The sequence below is a fragment of the Prionailurus bengalensis genome, chromosome B3, assembly GCF_016509475.1.
Source record: "Prionailurus bengalensis isolate Pbe53 chromosome B3, Fcat_Pben_1.1_paternal_pri, whole genome shotgun sequence".
Lineage (NCBI taxonomy): Eukaryota > Metazoa > Chordata > Mammalia > Carnivora > Felidae > Prionailurus > Prionailurus bengalensis.
In genome coordinates, this window is record NC_057355.1 from 79,528,534 (window position 1) to 79,538,283 (window position 9,750).

The following is a 9,750-nucleotide window of genomic DNA, read 5'->3' on the forward strand; positions in this document are numbered from 1 at the left end:
TTAAAGTATGATTGACTACACCTAACTTTGAAGAATCAAAACTTTCTAGTTTTTACCTTCATTTAACTTTACAGTTTAAATGTTGACTTACCTTCTGTCTGGGGAAATTTCCTGCTTAGCACTAGAAAGTAAAAGGACAGAATACCCCCAATCCTAGTCCTTGTGGGCTCACAATGTGACTTATTCAAATAATAAACAAAACAATCATACTTTGGGGGGCTAGGACCTAAATACCCATTGTGGAGTTTGTTGTAAAGCTATTTAAACTTTTTGATTCTTCCAGATTAACTGAGACTAAATATTCCATACAGAAGTGATTCAGTGACCTGATTTTGCAGAGTGAAATAAAATTTTCTAACATGTTTAATCCACATTATCATTTTGAAGAGCCTCAAAAACTATCTCTATGGGGTGCTGAGCTAAATATACACAAATGAGTAAAATAAATATGGCCCAAATACATGAGGAATTTAAATTCAGTCCCAAAATACCGACACATTGATTAGGCAGGAGTTCTTGTTGGTATGACTAATCATTCAAAGCAAAACCAGTTGACTGTTGTTCTTTTTTTCCCTTTTAAATAGGTGATGTGAATGTGAGCTAATGTCAACACAGTGCAAGACAACCATAATGTTATTTCTCATCTATTTGCTAGGTTTTCCTATTAAGAATATCTTATTCTCCCTTCCCAAAGCAATGTGACCTCATCATGTAGAGAGAACTCTTCATTTTCTACATCTACTTTTTAACCATGTGAATGTGCATTTACTTAACAGCTTCCTGACCACACTTGTTTTGTTATAGTTTGGTTTTTCTCCAGCAGTGACTGTGATATTACCAAGGAGAAAAATCAGTTTCACTGGCTCCTCTCTGCTAAAGGAAGAAGTTTAAAGCTGTTTGTGCATAATCTTCCCAAGAGTTACTAATGAGGACACCTCAGTCTTGCATCTAGAGATCGGAGAATTGAGGTATCCCTGAGCAAATGTGACAACAAAATATTCAGTTATGGATCCTATCTTGAAGGGTTTGAGGTGAATAGGAAGGTAATCAGGATTTAGATAAGTATCTCCTTCTAACTTCTTGAAGAAAAGTGGGTTTGAGAATTTTAACTATAAAGATGGCTACCCCTGGATCTGGAAAGAGACTCCTTGGCACTTCCAAGGGCATTTAAATAGATAGCAGTGAAGTGATTCATCTGTATGTCTAATTTCACTTCAAATGTTGCAATAGATGTTTAGCAGACATGATTACCATCTGTCTTGACTCATATATAAAAGAAAAAAAAAGAAAGAAAAGAATCTTTTCCTGGCCTAAGTGGCCTTAGATTGGAAGAAAAAAAAAAGAGAGAAGGAAAGAGAGAATGTGTGAATATGCCTGAGAAAGACATTTCCAAAAGCAGAATAAAATGAACTAGGAGAGGAACAAGAAAAAAATGGAGAGAATGAGTCCAGGAACTCTGGACTAGAAACCAGATATATTCGTTGGAATGAGACAGGTAGTTGGAAACAAAGTGAATTCTAGGAGCTGGGAAGAAGTCTGTATAATACCAGGCAAACCAGTTAAGCAGCCACATTTACGGTAGGGTTCTTCCAGGCAGAGAGAATCAGAGGCTCAAGCACTGGCAGCATACAAAATGGCTTACAGGCAGAAAGGACACAGCATTGTTCTGGGATACCAAGACTAGTAGGACTCCATCTCTAATTAGAATTGAAGTAATTAGGCAGAGTTCCCCACATAGAAGAAATGCAGTACAACGCAGGTGACCCATACAAGATCTTAGGCCACAGCTTAGCTAAAACGGTACAGGTACTTCACCATTGAAATTGTGGTTTAAGATAGGGACTTAGTCACAGGAATAAGGGAAGCTAGAACTGATGCTCATCATTAAGGGGAACCAGTAGCAAGCTGGACCTGAGACAGATTTCCTAAACCAGAAGTCCTTTATTTTCCACTGACTGGGACAGGACTAATTGCATATATTAGAGGAACTCTGCTGTTTTATGTGGAAGTTAAGTTGCTCCAGAAGGAGACATGTACAGGAAGGTATGAAGAACACATTTTGTATTTTATTCATTAATGATTTATCCCATCAAACATTTATATATTTAATGAGTCTCTCCTATAATCAAAGCTCTGAGCTAAGCAGAAATGTTAAAGTATCAATCTAACATCAGAAGGTCTAAGTCATAGCTGTGAGGCAGATAAACACATAAACTCTGAAAAAAATACACCATTTTTTAAGACTATGGGAATACAGGAATTCCACTAACTAAAGTTGGTAGAAGTCAAGAAATATCCCTAAGTAGGTGACATGTGAAATGATTCTTAAAGGTTAAGTTCATTTTTTTCTAACTGAAGAAATTGGGGGTAAAGGAGAAGGAATAAAGTATAGAGAAATTAATAATAATAATGGCTGTCACTTAGAGCTATGTATGTCATCTTATTTAATCTTCACAACCCTTGTCATATGTACCAATATATCATTTTACAGATGTAGAATTCAAGGCTCTAAGTCATTTACCCAAGTTCCTAGTGCTACAAGTTGAAAAGCTGGATTTTTATTGTTTTTGATTTGTTTTGCTTCAAAACACTTGCTCTTTCCATGATTATTCAATAATGCTTCTGACCTGTCCTAGGAGGCATGAGAATTGAAATATGTCAGGAGCGCACACTTCATGGACAATGGTTTCATGGGAATTGGTTTATTGGAATGGCACAGCTAGAGTGTGAAGGCCTTTGTGTGACTAGGCAAGAGGGAAGAATTATGTGTTAGAAGAACTCTCAAGTGATATGGTGTACTGAGATGGTAGAATATTCATCATTAGGGTGATGAAACTTCATTTTATTCTAAGAGTTGTCGTATTTCAGGACTAGAAAGAATTGAGAAAATTATGTTATTCAGCTCTTCAGATTTACAAGTAAAAAGACCAAGACCCATGTCAAGAACATAAAATAGCCTGAAATAAAGGTTTCTTTAGTTCCTCATGGGAGCTCTACTGAGCCTGACCTTCTCCCTTTTAGTGTAAGTGATGTAGGGCTATGATTGCAGTGAAGAAGTGAGCTCAATAAAATGAGCAAAGGGGAAGACAGTGTATAAGGCAGTTGAGTATCATGAATAAGAACTAAGAAATTAGCTAGCCAAGGACTCATTCCTCTGGTTTTCTGACCCTTCCAATTTGATGGTTGAGATCTCACAGGATGATTGGGGCCTGGAGAGTATAAAAGAGATTTTCAGATCATTAGTAATGGCAAACTTCATTATGAAGTTGGTTTTTAAGTGACCAATACAATAATAAAAAAGTAAAAAAAAAAAAAAGACAATTACCTAAGTATGTTCCTAAAATTATAGCCTTTAATTCTAGGATGATTTTGGTAACTACAAACTACTAATAAGGTTAAGAATAATTTATGTACTTACTAACCAAGGACTTTCTCATCAAAAAGAAACTGAGCTGAGTAAGTTGATGTTAACAAAAATAGGAGAAAGAGAGAGAGACAGAGAGAGAGAGAGAGAGAGAGAGAGAGGAGAGAGAGAACAAACTTTCAGCTGTGTCCTAACTGTAGACTTTTCATCACTGTTGACAATGAAAATGAGACTTATAAAGAACACAGCTGGAATTTTAACTCTTAAGTTGAGATCAAAGATTTGGCAGTTAGAAAAATCATCCCTTTCACTTGTAAACAAAACAAATCTTATATGGATGTCAGAATAAATAAAGTATTTCTTTTTTAAACAGTTACTGTTTTGGCTAAAATGTACTCATACCTATTAAAAGATTTAAGGTAGGGAATTTATCACTCTTACTGCCATCCTAACCTCAGACACAATTATTTAAAATGAAATAAATATATACTTAGCAAACAAAAAAGATATATTACTAATTGTCTACTGGGCAGTCAATTGCCAGTTAGAGTAGCCACTTGTGTAAACTCTGTCAAACATGCTGACCCAAACACGTCTCTAGCGATTTCCAACATCTGGCTTAAAAGCTTCCCTGTAATTATTTTCATTTTGCATAAGCAAAACTCACTAAACCCTGCATCTGTGGTGGTGATACACAAAACATATAAATTTGGAGGAATTCATTAGATAATGCTGAAGAAAATGCACCAATGGCACAACGCCATTTAACTCCTGTACTTTTGGTGAATTAGCCACCAGGGAAGGCCTTTTTCTCTTCAAAAGTTTACATAGATTATACAGTGCTTCTTGAATTTTTTTCAGCTATAGTTTTGCTGGGGTGTTTAATACATAGAAATTGACATATAGGAAAGTTTTAAAGATGAGAGTATTTTTCTTGATGTCTTTGCCATCTCTGATTTTCTGTAGAAGAAAACAGGTAATAAGATGATGCAAATATCAGATACACAGATAGGAGGTATTACATACAACTTTTGCCACTATAAATCTTGAATAGTAGCTATGAATCTTATTCTGATATGATTTTCTTGGGAGAATGCTTCAAACACATGTAACACTGTTTTATCAAGCATTTTCCAAATTCTAACGGTGTACAGACGTACAGATTCTCAAGTCTGCAGATAGCTTAAAATCCTAAATTATAGACGTACATTGATGGAGTATACACATTTTTTGACATAGAGAAAACCTGTCCATTGTATCATAACTTGTTCTAAACATGCTGCATTCTAATTGTATGTCAGAATGCCACAATAAAATACTACTTGATTATACTTTGACTTATTAACCTCAGCTAAATATACTCATCCATATCAAAATGTTCAGAATTGTTTTGAAGATGTTTATTTTCTTAGATCTCATATTTGGTTTGCTATTTTCCCCAAACTGTTCTAGGGAAACTGGAATAGTCTAGGTTGGATAATGTATATTTATTAGCTTCAGAACCACATCTGTGTGCTCAGATTGGAGGAAAGGTCATAAACACAATGAATGTTGCTAGGAAACCATGCCTTTTAGTCAATTTAGTTGTGAAGATGAAAGGGTTTTTTGGTACAAAGATGGGCTATTTGTATAGTACAATGAATAATCATTTTATTTTGATCTTTGAATTTATCATTTAAAAATAACACTTTTCATTAGTAGCTCTTCCTATTTATTACTTACTTGGGTTTCAAATGTTTGAAATTCAAGATGTGAATGTAGCTTTCTATGAAAAGAAAGAGTTACTGAAATTTTCATTTAAAGAAAATAATCTTGTTGGTGAAATGTAGGGATAGCTAATCCTTAGAGAAAGACATACAAATCATAAAAAGATTAATATTAAAATAACTAAAGTCAAGGAACAAGTAGCTAGGTCCCTTGGAATAACCAGCAAAATTTTTTTAAAAAATTCAAGTGGTGTAAACAACCCTGATGCTTCTTTTTGTGTTTCAAAACTACAGGACTGCAATCTTGGGAACTTTTCACAAAGATCAAAACAAAACAGACATGTTTTACTGGTCAACAATGATTAGATGCTCCTTGGACACAACTAAGTACTCTAATTCCACAGGGCTGTATTAGCCCACTTAAGTATCTAATTAGAAGCTTATGTTGGCTGAGCCTGCATCTATTGATTTTGAATCAGAATGTAATTTTAACCATGTAATTTTTAATTGGCTCCCTTTCCCTTGAACATTTAAGTAGTATTTGGTGGCACAGGTCATACTGATGGTAACAAATCCATCAGGTTAGTACTGCAATAGACATCGGGCTTTTTGAGTTTGTGGCTTATGTCCCTTCTTTTTATTACTGTTTCTCCCATTCTATTTGATTCTGGTGGCTCTGTAAATCACTTGGCCTAATCTTTCCTTTATAGAGCAGGTAGGTCACTCATGTAGACCAATCAGAATAATGTGTTTGAGGTCACATGTGTTTGAGGAAGAGAAAGAAGACCAGTGTAAATGGAGCATAATCAAGGGCAAGGTGATAGGAAATGAGGTTGTAGAGACAGGTAAAAGCCAGACTGTTGTCTTATGCGCCAGAGTAAAAATCTTTGATTTTATCTAAGTATAATGGGAAACCAGGGGTTAGGCAGAAAGAAATGTGGCATGATCTAATTTATGGTTTTGAAACCATCACCAAGGGGCCAAGCTAGCATTTAGGAGGCCCTTGTGGTAGTATTGGTGAAAAATGACACTGGCTTGCTAGGGTGGTAGCAATGGAAGTGGACAGAAGTTGATGAACTCAAAATAACTTTCAAAGATGGAGCTAACAAGCCATGCTGATGAACTGGGAATGCAGTATGGGGTTAAGAGTGAGACCAAGGATGAGTCTTCCATTATTAGCTTGAACAACAAAGGGTGGTATTGAACAATTTGGGAAGGTAGGAGGGAAAGCAGTAGTGAGGGTGCAATTAAGAGTTCTGATTTAGGAAAATTCCGTCTGAGTACAAAGTGAACATGTTAAATAGGCAGCTGGCTATGACATTTGGAAAGACAGGATCAGTATATAAAAATTTTTGAGTCATGACTATGGCAGATATTTAATATTTCAATCCATGGTACTGAATGAGTTATCTAGGGAGAAAGTTATCCGTAGGAGAGAGAAAAGGATGGCAGAGTTCTTTAAACAACACACTTAATTTAAAAGACAATAGATGATTAAGAGTAATTATGATCATGAAGTAAAATGCCACTTTTTACCCTTATTTACAAGATGCTTTTTTATATTCTGTCATACACATATTAGTAAACTAAAATGTGTTAAGTATTCATAGGAGTCTATTCTTACCACTGTATGGATGGGAAAATTGAGCACTGACAGATTATATGTCAAGATTCAAGACCTCACTACTGGTAAGTGATGGAGTTAGGCCCAGAATAGAGACCTTTCTAACTCTAATCTATTGCTTTTTCTATTATGCCATGTTGGAAACTCTTCCCTTTCAAAGATTCAAGGCTTACTGGGGTTATTTGCCTCTACACTAGCATTCCCAGTTTACAGTGCTTGAGTTCCAATGTCTAATTAGTTCTATCCTAGCCTTTGTTCTCTAATGTCACTTCTTGCTGCAACCTGCCTCAGAGAGTTTCTCCCTCTAGTGATCTTCTGTTATTATGCTATGAGCTGTGAAAATAGATAATCAAGACCTAGAATTATTATGAATATAATAAGTTAAAGTTAAGTCTTTAAGAGACTCTGATTAGTTACATGCCATGACCTTTATGCATTGTCTTGGAACATATATTATGGCTATTCAGGCCCTTTCACTTATTTATTCTCTTGTTATTATTATATCTTTTGCATTTGTGTTATGAAGGGATCAGCTTGTCAAGTAAATTATTTCTTTGGCTAGTGCAACTTTTAACATTCATGCATCTTTTCCTTGGACCGTATTGCATCAGTCCACATTGATAAAAGTCCTATAGATAGCTTTCATCCTCAATTTCTGGGATATCTGTTCTAAAAGATCAAAGGGAAGTTTTGATTTTTCTCTTTAGACAATGGAATTTATAAGAAAACAATCCCAAGCTAGGTCTTAACAAAGAAGGCTACATTAAAAAAAAAAAAGAAAATCACACAGAAAGGGGGTGATTGGATCTTCTAGGAAGCAAGGTTTCTCTACCCATTCAGCTTGGGTGTTTGGGGAGCTCGTCACTACTCTTGCTTCCTTGATTCTTTCTGAAGCTGACCTTCAGTTTCCTGTGATTTTTCCTTTGGTAGGAGGAGTCCTGTGCTTCCACCATTACATCCTTCTCATCTCTCATTCAGTCTAGATCACCACTGTGTTTAAAAGTTCTTGATGGCCAGTTCTTAGTACCTCCTCTCACTAAATAGACTCCAGGGTCCTGGATTTGCCAGATCCTTCCTTAAGACATCACCAAGAAATTTCACTTTTGTTCATTTGGTAGTAGGGAGTTACTGGCAGAATATTAGCAGAGGAGTGGCATCATTTTGCACAGACTGTGTTGGCAGCAATGTAAATGATGATTCTGAAGGGATGTAATAGAGGTGAGTAAAAATTTATAAGGCAGAGTTTCCAGTGAGAGTTGAAAAGGGTACAAACTACCCAGTAACAATCAGGATAGACAGGAAAGGACATATTTTAGAGTTATTTAAAAGGTAAGTAATGTGGGACTTGATCATTCATTGGCATGTGGGATGAAGAATAGGGTATAATTACAATGACTCCTTCACTTCCAACTTGAGTCAGTAGTGACTCATGTCATAAAACATGGCTAAGATACAAGGGGAGAGATGGAGAAATAATGGGTTCTGTCTCAGTCTGGTGTAGTTTGAAGTGGGTCTGGAATTTTGGAGACAGTTTGGGGGGCCACAATAAGAAACTTGGGAGAAGTGCTTAGGTGGCTCAGTCGTTAAGCATCTGACTCTTGATCTTGGCTCAGCTCAAGATCTCACGGTTTGTGAGACTGAGCCCCATGTCAGTCTCTGCACTGACAGTGCAGAGCCTACTTGGATTCTCTCTCCCCCCTCTCTACCCTTCCCCAGCTAGTGTGCACATGGACATGTGCTCTCTCTCTCTTCCTCTTTCTCTCTCTCTCAAAATAAAGTAAAAACAAAAAGAAATCTGGGAGACTTTAGAATATAAATGGTCATTAAAGTAATCTCAAACAGTAAGATACCCAGAGAAAGTATTTCAAACACGAAGGGAGAAGATGGAACACTACACAAAGGCCCCTAGAAGGTAGTTAGGGAAAGATTTCACAAGTGATAGAAAGTGAGGAGAATCAGGAGAAGTAGGTCACATAAGCTAAAGGAAGATAGAAAATAAAGGAAAGAGTGACCACTAGTGCTAAAAGCCTTAGAAAGGTAAGACAGATGAGGACTGAAAATTACCCACTGACTTTATCAACTGGGAGGTGATTCTTTTAGGGAAACTACTAACTGTGGGGTGGTGAGGAAAGAAGGCCAATTATGAGAGTTGTGAAGCAAATAGGTTTAGGAGTTGAAGCATGTCTAGACTGTTTGAAACCCTGTTTAGAAAAATAAAGGAGAAAGACAAGGCTATGGTTACAGTGTGAAGAGAGTTTAAAAAGGGTTTAGTCATTTTTTTCAACTTCTAAATAGGTATGCTTAATCTTACCAGTGTGGTGGCAAAGGCAGTAAAGAGAAATGATAGAGTCTGAGGGACAGGAGGGATGTGAGGGGAATTGCCTTGTATAGAGGGAAGGATATTCTATCCATGGAGGAGGAGGGAAGTGAGGATGGGTACAACTGATATAGCTTTGGGATGAGAAATGAGAGATTTCAGCTCTGATGGCATATATTTACTCAATGGGAGACCTAAGAGGTAAGGTCAAGACTAAGTAACAGCTTTGGGTATTCCACCTTCTCAAGGTTCCTAGGTTTTGTAACACAGATTATAAATGCAAATAATTGTTTTTAAATGATGAACCCTGAAATAATCAACCTTTGCACTGTTTAATATGCTAGGGACTATAGCGAGTTTAGATTATTATACAATAAAACCTTGGATTGCAAGTAACTTGTTCTGTGGGTGTTCTGCAAAACAAGCAAACATTTATAATACATTTAACTTGATAAATGAGTGATGTCTTGCAATATGAGTAGTGCATGGCACCAAATGTCATATGATAACAACTGAGCCAAAGGTTCTTCTCTCTCTCTCTCTCTCTCTCTCTCTCTCTCTGCGAGATTGTGGGTAACCATCTTCCATGCTCAGATGCTTGGCCTCAGGCCACAGTGTTTGGCAGAAATCAGTGATTTTTCAGAATTTTGGAAAGTGCCCAGACCTGGCACTAAGCACCTTCAAAGCACCTATGGACAGCCCTTTGCTTTTCCATACAAGAGTAAGCTTCCATACAAGA